The sequence below is a fragment of the Symphalangus syndactylus genome, chromosome 7 (assembly GCF_028878055.3).
Source record: "Symphalangus syndactylus isolate Jambi chromosome 7, NHGRI_mSymSyn1-v2.1_pri, whole genome shotgun sequence".
Taxonomy (NCBI): domain Eukaryota; kingdom Metazoa; phylum Chordata; class Mammalia; order Primates; family Hylobatidae; genus Symphalangus; species Symphalangus syndactylus.
Genome location: NC_072429.2, coordinates 18,945,334 through 18,957,500, shown reverse-complemented (window position 1 = coordinate 18,957,500; position 12,167 = coordinate 18,945,334). Strand labels below are relative to the sequence as shown.

The window sequence follows — 12,167 nt, the reverse complement described above, 5'->3', positions numbered from 1 at the left end:
AAGAACTTGCAGTGGCTTCTGAGGCCTCCCTCTTCTCCATCTCTCATTCCACTCCAGGCACACTCACCTGCTTGCTGTTCCTAGAATATACCAAATGTGCAGCCAGCTCAGAGCCTGTGTTGGTGCTATTTCTTGTGCTTCCCCTAGACATCAGCATGGCTCCCTCTCTCACTTCCACCAGGTCCTGTTCAAATGTAATCTTAACTGGGAGGTCTTCCCTGATGACCTTATATTAAGTAGCACCCACCTCTTGACCTCTAATCTGCCATTCCCTACTCTCCTTACCTTTCTCTACTTTTCCCTTGAAAACACACACACATATGTTGTGTTTACATATGCATATATGCATACATATATATGTTCGTATACATGTGTCTGTAAATGTATTTATTTATGTTTAATTTGCTGTTGTTTTTGCCATTATTTATGTGTTGATTGCCCCTTCTCTACCCTCCAGAATATAAGCTCCAAGAAGGAAAGGACTGTTTGCTTTTTACTTCATAACCCCAGTTTATATAATAGAGCCTGATATGTACTAGACACTCAAAGAATATGTGTCAAAAATATGGAAGGAGGAAGGAAGAAAGAGAGGAAGGAAGGAAGGAGGGAGGGAGGCAGGGAGGGAAGGGAAGGAGAAAGGAAAGAAGGGAGGGAGGGAGGGAAGAAGGAAAGAAGGAAGGAAGGGAGGGAGGGAATGAGGGAGGGAGGAAGGAAGGGAGGAAAGGAGGGAGGGAAGAAGGAAGGGAAGGAAGGAAGGAAGGAAGGAAGGAAGGAAGGAAGGAAGGAAGGAAGAGAGGGAGGGAGGGAGGGAAGGAATGAGGGAGGGAGGATGGAAGGGAGGGAGGGAGGGATGGAGGGAGGGAGGGAATGAGGGAGGGAGGAAGGAAAGGAGGAAAGAAAGAAGGGAGGGAGGAAGGAGGGAAGGGAGGGAAGAAGGGAGGGATTGTTCAAGAATCTCTTTTCATGGCTGGTCTAGGAACTCTGATGGAAATTCCCTATTAGTCCTTTTATCTTCCACACAATCACTTATTTCGACTTCACTTAGGCTGGGTACAAACTATTTTAGTTTGGTACACATATGCCACCTCTTTGCTTAAATAAACAATGTGACCAGTTTTCTGGGATCATAGGAGAAATAAGTGGGAACACAGAGGCCACCATTCCCGTCTCTGCCTGGACATTGACCAGTCACCCCTCCTGCCCCCACTTTGCCAAATGAGCTGAGGAAATGCATCCTTACCTCCCAAGCAAACATTAATTACTGTTTGCACCACGCTTTGAGATCCACAGATGACAGCAGTTGTAAAAGCAAAACGGGTTATTATGTTGGGAATGGTTATAGACTCATTTAGCTCTGGAAACCGATCAAGCAGGAATGTTGAATCATGAAACTAAGGTTGGCCAAATATTACACTCGTTATAATTAATTTGAGCTTAAGCGTCAACAAAGTGACATGTTTCCTTTAAATAAAGTTAAGTCCTCTAAGGATGCGTGAATCTATATGGATCTCGATTTTCAGCTGGGAACTGAAATATTTCAGATATGCAGAATGCAGAAAAGCAAATGTGTCTCTGGTGGGGCTGGGTGAATATCTGGGCAGACTGCTTATTTTTGAGACATCTTATAAATAATCCTCTGTCTCCTTTTCCCTACGGGGCTGTGAGAGGAATGTTCACAAAATTATGGGGATTTAGGACTGGAACTGAATTTAAAGGGTCTACAATGCTACTTCCCACTGAATGCCAAAACACTGTCTACAGCCTTGCTGACAAGAGCCGCTCAAGACTGCTGAAATAATTTCTGGGATGAGGAGCTTGTTACTTTGCAAGGGTGCTGATTCTGATGTTGTTCAACAACTGTTGTTAGAAAGCTCTTTACATGTTTATCCATTTTTGTCAACAAATATTTATTAATCATTTTCTGTGCACATGTACTTTGTTAGGAGCTTTGGGATATGGAAAGATTAAAAACAATGCAGATTCCGCAACCACCTAAAGCAATGCCCTGGCCTGGGAGAGAACCCGAAAGGTGGTAGTTATTCAATACATATGTGTTTATTGAATGAATGAAAGAGTAGATTACATTCTAGCAAGAATGATACAGCACATGCCAAAGAAACCATGATACCAGGTGGAACATGTATAAAGGAGAGGTATAGATATATGCAAGATTTATCAAGCTGAATGTGGCTCTTTTTCTTAGCCAAATTCAGCTTGAATTTGGCTCTTTTTCCAAACCAGCTTATAAATGTCCATTCTGTTTTTCATAGGACATGGCTAAATTATTTGAGGATTGCGATAATGTCCTTTACCTCTCTTCCAGGGTTAAGAACTGCAGGGCCTCGAGTCTATTAAATTATTTCTAGTACACACATCAATCTGAATTTCTTCCCCTAGGCAACTCAGTGCCTCAACTAGGCTCTTAAGAGGTCAGCCTAGAGTGGAATAGACCAACCAATTCAGACGTGTTCATACAGGCATACAGTACATTGGGTCTCTCTTTGCTATGATCTGAACATGCTTCCCATACCATCTCATACTGCATATACTATTTGTTCGTGGAACCCTTCTTTCCTGGGACATGTTTTATCTTGAGAAAACCCAGTATTTCAAAGATCGTAGTTTGGAAGATAAGAGTCTAATGTCATATATGGGTTGGTTTTATTAGGGGGGAGGGGAGCAGAGTAATTATTTTACATATACTGCATTAAAATTATAGATTTGTAGTCCATTTATATGATTTTCTGTGAAGGCAGATTTTCTTCATCGTTATTTGAATTTTGGGTTTTCTGCTCATCCCCAAACTTAAGTACTGGAGAGGAGTGTTATCTAATAAATAGAGCCTTAGACTCAGGTCACTAACTTACTGTGTGGTCCAGAAAAAGCTGAATTCTCTTTCTGAATTACATTTTTGTCATCAACAAAGTGAAGTGGTTGATCAGAGATATTATCTAAGGTTCCCTCTAAAGCTAACATTCAATGTACTTTCTCCGTAGCTTTCTTTGACTTCATCTAGATCATTCTATGACTTTTGCTAATCTCAGGGACAGAGCTATCAACTAGAAAGCAGCTATAAACAGAAGCATAGCAAACGCAAGACACAGCAGGTCAACCTGTGCCCCATCTTCTAAGGCTTATTTAGCATGTCAGAACTGCAGAGACTGGGAAGAAAATGTGAGCTAAGGGCCGCAACAGTCTTTGTTCTGCATCTGTACCATGTGGCAAGTCTTCATAAGAAGAGAAAGAAGCTGGGCATTTTTGCATGTGCAAACCAGTGCTGACATTTCTGTCACATCGCTTCTACCATGATGGGTTTTACAAGTTGCCCACATGAACATGTTTGTTCATGTCTGAAATGGCACATCATTGTATCGCCTCACATGCAAACTCCTCACTCACTTTAAGTCTTTCAGCACTTCTACCCTGGTTGGTAGTGGCTTCTTTCCTGGCAACTGTGATTATTTGAAAACAACGTCAAAATAAATCCTTTCTCGTTTTCACCCCAGCAATCGCTCTCTTGGCTATGTCTATTTCAGGGTGTCTGCCCACATCTCTCTTTATTTACTCCTTCTCTCCTTTCTCTCTCTTCTCCATAGATTTTCTCATCTAATGCAAAATGTCCTCAAGAACGTGGGCAAAGGCATCTCAGGGTTGTAGGGGGTGGAAGGAGAAAGAACCAACCATTTCCTAGTGCACAATAATGTTTCAGTACCACGGAGAGCGGTGCCGGGTGTGGAGACCAGGGGAAAATCTGTTAGTCAGCCTTGCGGGTGGTTTTCAGGCACCGTTTGGAGCCCCACAGGTAGTGGAAATGACAAACCTCTACAAAGAAGCTTTGCAGCAAGAACCGCTCTCCCCAGAGCCTAACAGCCAAGCCTTACATCGTCACATGCAAAGAACAGATTGCATCTGGGCCCGGGTGCCCGTCCTAATGTCAGCCCGCTTGGCATCTACCTTCCTTTCCCGGGCTGACCTATGAAGATGGGACAGGCTCTGGGGGCATTGTTCTAGCCATGCAAACGCTGTGGCCATTGTGTCAGCATGGAAGAGCTGCCGGTTTCTTTCCAGCTCAACACTGTAATTTTATCAACTCTGGCTCAGAGAAACCTATATTTATAATGCTAATTAGAAGGGCACACATTTAATTTGAGTGGAAGACTATTTGTATCTCGCTGAGCCTGATAGCACAGGGCTCAAGCGACAGCAGTCAGAGGCAAAGCAGGCCTTTCTCCCTTCTCCAAGTATTTGAAACAGGGCTTACTCTTGCCAAACAATTTCTCTGTTGGATTAAAAAGAGAGAGCGAGGGAGAGTGCTGAATATGCTGGAGCTCAGAAAACTTTGTGTTTATCTCCTGCCTGCATAATATATTTCTCTGTGCACTGAGAAAACATGCCTCTTATGTTATCTAATTGTTTCCTGACACATTTAGCAACATTTCACACTCTTTAAAGTGACATTAACATTGCTGACAGTGGAGGTATTTTCATTAGATGGGCTTTGAATTGTAGCCAGGATGCACTGCAGGTCTTCAAATAGGCTTGTAAAAGGTGAGGAAGGCATTATTTATGAAAATAGAGACTTGGCCAACAGTGTCCTGTGGATGTGTATTAATTTTGCTGACTTTAGTCAATTTAGAGTATGTGTGTGTGTGTGTGTGTGCATATGTACATGCATTTGTGCACACACACACACACACACACACATATAACAGCAACTTCTTGGGAGCCGAACTAAAACATCTTCATTATCCAGCATACCACTAGGCTCTGTGAGTATCATGGAAACTCCTAAAACATCTCTCCATCCACATCTTTTTAGCCATAACTAAGCAATGTGCTATTTCAGACAAAAGTCAGTCACTTTGCACCCTGAGGATGAGTAGCCATGTGGCTCATGTATATAGGCAGCATGATTATCACTCTCCCGGTGTAAAGTTAAATCCTCTTCCTTGTTTTCTCCCTTCATGCTTCTTTGTGCCCGAAGGCCATTTTTCTCATGTCTTCAGCTGTCTGCCTTGATGCATAGTTTTCCCCGGAGAGTGTCCTAAGTGAGCCTTCAGAGAACAGTACGTTGCAAGCACCCGCCTCTGCGGGACCTGAAGAGAGACGTTTGGAGGTTCATTCTGACCTTGATGAAGAAAGTAAGCCAGGCTTGGAGAAGGTGGGTAAGATGCAATTCAGGTTGTGAGTTTCTGCTAGGACACAACCTTACATGGAATCTCGACCCAATTGTTGATCTCCATACTTGTCATGAGAATAGAATAATATTTAGACATTCAAAGCTGAAGAAGAGAGCTCGCTGCAGATTGTCTAGTCTTCTTGACGCTGCTACCATTTCCAGTCAGCCTTCCTGCCCTACCCTAGTTAAAATTACTCTTCTCTCTGCATCTCCAACATTGCAATGACTCTATGTGGCCATACAATGCTTAATTAGAGAGCTCTGAGTTCGTATCTTGGCTTTGCCCATTACTTACTGTATAACCTTTGTCAAGTCCCGTGATCTCTTCAAGACAGTTTGCTCATCTGTAAAATAGGGATAATAATAGTAACTGCGAGATAGTATTGTTGGAAGGATTTCATAAATTACAAACCATGACGTGCTAAACATACTGCCTAAAACATTTGTGAGTGCTCAAGAAATGTTAGTAAATATTAGTCTCTTCCGTGGCAAAATGAGCCCTCTTGTGACTGAGACAATGTCATCACATTTCTTTAAAGTACTGATGCTGGCCAGGGGCAGTGGCTCACACCTGTAATCCCAGCACTCTGGGAGGCTGAGGCGGAGAATTGCCTGAGGTCAGGAGTTTGAGACCAGTCTGGCCAACATGGTGAAACCCCGTCTCCACTAAAAATACAAAAAAAAAAAAAAAAAAAAATTAGCCAGGTGTGGTGGCATGCGCCTGTAATCCCCGCTAATTGGGAGGCTGAGGCAGGGTAATTGCTTGAACCTGGGAGGTGGAGGTTGCAGTGAGCTGAGATTGTGCCACTGCACTCTAGCCTGGGTGACAGAGTGAGACTCTGTCTCTAAATAAATAAATAAATATTTAAAAAATACTGGTGCTGTTATGTCATAGTACAATAAGATTGCATGTGTTAACTGAGGCCTGCAGAATGTAAGAAGTTTGTTGTGACAAGTAGCTAGCAGCTAGGTAGCCACAATAAAGAACCCTGATCTCCTAACTCCTAGCCCATTACTCTTCCTAACTGTACAGTAGTGGAGATTTTTCAGATACAAGGCAATGATGTTCGAATAATTGTTCAGGGAGTGTATAAATCAATGCATATGTTATCCATGTCCTGACATCTTCCTAACAACCCAGACCTAGTCCTACTCTCATTTACATTTTCAATTCTAATTTCACAATAACTTATATGTCTTTGAGGGGGAGCTTTTCATGCTTTATATTGGCTACTGGTGGGTAGACTCCCAAGGCATATAATCTTTAGCATCTTATCAAGGACTATTCAATGAGGAATGGGTGGGGTACTGTGAGGGTGGGCAGCATAGAGATGAAATAGTTTGAGCATCTGCTGCCTAGAGTGCATGTTTTATCTTTGTGGTCCCTAAAGCACATAGCAAAACACAGATTTACAGTTGAGAACTGTTTGCTATCTGCAGACAAAGCCTTTAAAAAGGAAAGCTTCCAATAATGAGAATGAAAACAATTACCATTTGCAGAGTACTTCACCATTTGCAGTGCACTTTCATCTATGTTATTATTTAATCCTCAAAAAGTCCTGTAAGGGGAATAGAACACCTATCTCTTACCTTTTTTATGCATGATAATAACACATACCATTTAATTCAGAAAGTTTATAGAAGTGTCTCATTTAATACATTTAAAACTAGTGAAGTACATTTCCACACATTTCGCTTACCTAGTAGTTGAGCGCAGAAAAGTTAGATGACTTGCCCAAGGTCTCCCAGAGAATCAGTGGCAGAATCAAGATTTGACATTCAATCTGTTTCAATGCCAATCACATTGTTATATCAGCACTTGGTACTTTGTTATTATAAAACCTAATTAAATTCTCTGTGCAGTGTGGTATGAGGTCTAAAATCAGAAAACCTAGGTTCAAACTCTTCTTCCCAACGAACTTATCCCCTCTGCAGTTCACTTTCTTCATCTTTAAAATGGGAATAAGATTCTACAACCTACTCCCAAAGGGTTTGTGTGAGATTAAATACAATAATATATGTAAAGGGCTTGGAAATAATACCTGGTGCCTCATAAGAGCTCAGTCAGTCTGAGCAATTGGCAGTATTATTGTTTCTATATACCAGGAACCACAAGAAGTGAACATAAAAATGAGTGAGATGAATTCTTTTGCATCGTGGAACATATGTTCTCTAAGGGAGCCTTTTGAAAATTGTTTCGGCATCTGCATACAGTTCCTTTTAATCTTTCTCTAGCAGTTTTCCCCCCCAACTAAGCTCTTACAAAATAGATTCGAGGAGGGCAAGAAAACAGCTCAATGTATCTTCTGCATATTACTCAGCACAGACAGACAACTCAGTAAGTGACAGCATTGCCCACATAGTTTAGCACCTTCATCTGAAATTGTTGGATTGTCTTGGGTTACATTTCCCAAGTAGCTCCTGAAGGTGAGAAGCTTTCATAATTAGAGTGGAGAGTGGAGTCAAATTTCTTTCTCTCTCTCTCGATCTTTTTTTTTTTTTTTTTTTTTTTTTTTTGGTAGAGTCTTGCTCTGTAGTCCAGGCCAGAGTGGCACAGTCAGGGCTCACTGCAGCCTCGACCTCCTGGGCTCAAGTAGTCTTCCCACCTCAGCCCCCCAAGTAATTGGGAGCACAGGCGCACACCACCAAGCCTGGCTAATTTTTGCATTTTTTATAGAGATGGGATTTTGCCATGTTGCCCAGGCCGGTTTCAAACTCCTAGACTCAAGTGATCCTCCTGCCTTGGCCTCCCGAAGTGCTGGGATTACAGTCGTGAGCCACCATGCCCAGCCTGGAATCAAATTTTATACAACGGTTGCCTTCTGAAGTCTGAAAATTAACCAAAAAATGTGGTCGCACTACCATGCCTGAAAATCCCTTGCTTCTCTTGGAGACTGACACATTGTCACTTAATAAATCTAACAGCCAGTTTTTCCTCCAAGGAGCACCAAGTGAAGTAGTGGCTTAATATTCTAGGCCACTTGGTTAAGGAAAAAAACATACATTTAAATTCAGAATCAACTCTTCTTAGCAAGATACTTACACACTGAGTGAGACACCCAAAACCTAAGACAACAGCCATAGCAGCCAACAGTGAAGTGAATGCCATGGGTAGTTGATATACATCCATACATGCTGGTGGAGTAAATTGTTATAATCAGCCAATCATAGTGCTATTTATTATGTACAGGCTCTGTACTGGGTGCTAGGATACAAAGATGTGTATAGTGTACAATCTCTACCCAAAGTCACTCATAGTCTCATGAATCAGCCAGACATTTAGGCAAATACATATGCTAACATGTAACAAAAGCAATGATGAAAGTATGTCCTGGGTACCAGTGAGTGAGGTGATCAGAAAAGACTTCTAAGGAAGGTTGTTCTTGAGATGAGTCTTTAGAAGGTCTTCAAAAGGTCTCTAGAAGGTCTTTGCCAGCCGGGCATGGTGGCTCACACCTGTAATCCCAGGACTTTAGGAGACCGAGGCAGGCAGATCACCTGAGGTCAGGAGTTCGAGACCAGCCTGGCCAACATAGTGAAACTTCGTCTCTACTAAAATACAAAAATTAGCTGGATGTGGTGGTGCATGCCTATAATCCTAGCTACCCAGGAGGCTGAGGCAGGAGAGTCTCTTGAACCCGTGAGGCGGAGGCTGCAGTGAGCCAAGATGGCACCACTGCACTCCAGCCTGGGTGACACAGTGAGACTCCATCTCAAAAAAAAAAAAGTATTTGCCAACAAAGAGAGATCCTTCCGTGCACGGGGAGAGATATGAGAAGGGAATGATTCATATTCAAAAGGACGGTTGTTTCGGCGTGTTTAGAGCATAGGGAATGAGGGAGTCTGGCACAAGATAACTTAGAGTTTAAACTATACTATAGGCAATGGAAAGCCTTGGGAAAGTTGAGAGAAGGAACATGACCTGAGCAAATGTGTGCATTCAGAAAAATGTTAGCTTTTGTATGAAGGGAAGGAACACAGTGAAGGATACCAGTAACTGGAAAGGTAGAACAACAACAGTCTAGACTATGCTGTCCAACATGGTAGCCACTAGCCAGATGTGGTTATCTAAATGTCACTAAAACTTAATACAATTAAAAATTCAGTTTTTCAGTTGTACTAGTCACATTTCAAGTGTCCAGTAGCCACATGTATTAAACACTAGGGATGTAGAGCATGCCCATCATCACAATAAGTTCTGCTGGACAGCGTCAATCTGGACAACTACACATGACCAACACAATATTGTTTTTCCCTTTGAGAGGATCGGGGAGATGTAATTAAGCTGCGTGTGTCAAGCAATTAGAAATCTGGTGAGAAGGTATTTGAGGATCCATTGCGTTTTGGAAAACAGTTGTGTCACTGCAGGTAGGGTGGGTTTGTGGCTTTGCAAGAGGAAGCTGCAAAGAAGCACTGCATTTCACCTCATGAAGATGAAAGAGCTAGCATTAGAAAATTACAGAAATTATTTTAAAAACATACCCTACTCTCCATCTATAGCCTCATCTATATTTGACACCTTCTGAAGTGCAGTGCTGCCAGGAAGATGTGATATATAAACATGCATGTTGTTGGTGAGATATAGCAACGACACCCAAATGCACAGGGTCTCAAACTGTGAAGCTAGTTCATGCTTGAGCTCCTCCTGCAAGAGGCCCTTTAACTGGGGCAGGTCCAACAGCATGCCACCCTTCCAATAAATTGTGCATAAGAGCTTGTTCACAATTGGGATAGTTTTGCCAGGGCCATCTGAAAACGATTTGTTTTCAAGAAAATGCTTAACTGGGCTTTCGTGGGTTCAGTGAAGTGTGAGTGAAGAGGGCAATTAGGTCTTCCACTGTAAAAATAAAAACTTTAAGCGAGATGATGCGGAATAGAACAAACCCAGTCAGGCTGATATCGCCTCATTGAGAAGACATAAGAGGTCATAATGAAAATTCCTCAGGTGAGGTTAAATAACCTAAAACTGAGGTGGCACATTCTCCTCTGAATCTCCTGCCTCCATAAACGCCGCCCAACCCTCTCTTGTCAAACAGATCTCTCCCACCTCTGGGGAAAAGCATGCTGTAACTTCCCCCAGTGACAATTAGACTTGCTTTGAGGAAATTTTGCCTCTTTCTGACTTAAATACCCCAATGGTAGGTTAAGTTTATTTTCTTGGTGTTTTCTTGGGTAGGGGGAAAAGGCTGACTGAATCAAATGTTTTACTTCTAATATCTGTGCAATGCTTATAAACTGGAAAAAAGAGCAACTTAAAAATTGATCACATAACGTAAAGTATACTTTCTAAAGCCATCACACGTGGTAACACAGGATTTCTCCACCTCAATACTATCAGTATTTGCCGCTGGATAATTCTTTGTTGTGGGAAATTGTCCTGTGCATTATAGGATGTTTAGCAGCACCCCTGTCCCTACCCACCAGATGCCAGTAGCACCCCAACCAAAAAGTTCCCACACATTGCCAAATTTCCCCTAGGGAGCAGAATTGCCCCAGTGGAGAATGACTGAGCTAGTCTAACATTAGCACTAAATATTAGCAGCCTGCTATCAGAAATATAGAAGGTAGGTTAATAGATTTATATAAATACATAATATGATATAAATATAAAATATAAATATTAGAAGTAAAATATAAATATATAATATATATCTGTATTTAAATTTTAAGATGCTGACCGGGTGCGGTGGCTCACACCAGTAATCCCAGCACTTTGGGAGGCTGAGGTGGGCAGATCACCTGAGGTCAGGTGTTCTAGACCGGCCTGGCCAACATGGTGAAACCCCGTCTCTACTAAAAATACAAATATTAGCCTGGCGTGATGGCGCGTGGCTGTAATCCCAGCTACTCAGGAGGCTGAGGCATGAGAATCACTTGAATTTACGAGGCAGAGGTTGCAGTAGCTGAGACTGCACCACTGCACTCCAGTCTGAGTGACAGAGAGTGAGATTCTGTCTCAAAAAAAAAAAAAAAAATTCAGATGCTATATTTGTTAGGGGTCATTTTGCATTCTGCAATAATGATTGATACTATAGTCTCCCTACCTATGGTACAGTCATGTATACACAGCAGGTGCTTGTGAACCAGCTGGAACCAGTAAGCTAAAAGACTCATTAGTTCCATCTGGGTCCTTTGTCCCTACTGTCTGTCAAACACTGTTCTATGGGCTCTACATATAACATCTCCACTGTTCACAACAACATGTAGAGTAGGTGTTAATATCATCAGAGAGGCTCAGAGAGGTGAACTGAGTTGTTCAAACTCCCAAATAATAGAGTAAGTGGAAGGGCTCAGTCTGCCGGACTCTGAATTCTGTGTTCTCTCCATTCCTTCCTTGGGCTTTGGAGGAAGATAAAACTGGATGGGTTACAAAGTTGGGGATGAATTACACAGCCCAGAGACAGAAATAAGGCAGGTATGAAGGGAGAAATAAACATTTGTAAAAGACAATTAGGTATTACATGTGTTGGAGCCCGGAGTTTTATTTGGAGCAGGGTAGAAAATGAGAATGAGTTGGGTTTGCTTGATGAAACCAACTCATAGGTGAATTTGAGTGTAAGGCGACTCTAGGTTAAGGAATAGCCCATTGTAGTTTATGGCAATATGCAAACCTGAGTTCAAATTGTGATTCTTACCTTTGGGTATGTTATTCACGTCCCAGAGTCTCTATTCTTGTTGAACAACTGACAGTGTGGGAGATAAGTGTGGAAGGGGCATAAGCAAAATCACTGAGGCTGGTGTTCAGCACATCAAATAGGCTGAACAGATAAATGTGCTTTGGCTTAACCCACTTTTCCAGTGGTGGTGAATGCGATGAGCTGGAGACAGAGAGTCTAGCCGGCATTGTTATCAGGGCACCTTGCAGCTTCTGCGCTCGTAGGTCTGGCTGCCATGCCCCAGTGCTCCCTCAAAGCCCATGGTGAAGCCTTGGTGAAGAATATCTTGTCACACAGCCCTCTGAAAGCTGCACATGCAGAACTAAGCAGAC

General features: G+C 42.3%; 1 protein-coding gene across 17 annotated transcripts in view; it reads left to right on the top strand.

Annotated features, from left to right (window-relative positions):
- Window positions 1-12,167, top strand: part of TENM2 (teneurin transmembrane protein 2) — a 1,678,453-nt gene that overhangs the window by 1,266,498 nt on the left and 399,788 nt on the right. Inside the window, exon 1 of one of the 17 annotated variants that reach the window (XM_055285334.2) lies at window positions 4,797-5,165. The exons of the other annotated variants lie outside the window; for them this stretch is intronic. The gene's annotated coding sequence lies outside the window, so the exon portion shown is untranslated. Of the gene's footprint in view, window positions 1-4,796; window positions 5,166-12,167 lie in introns of those variants that run through there. 17 annotated transcript variants of the gene reach the window in all.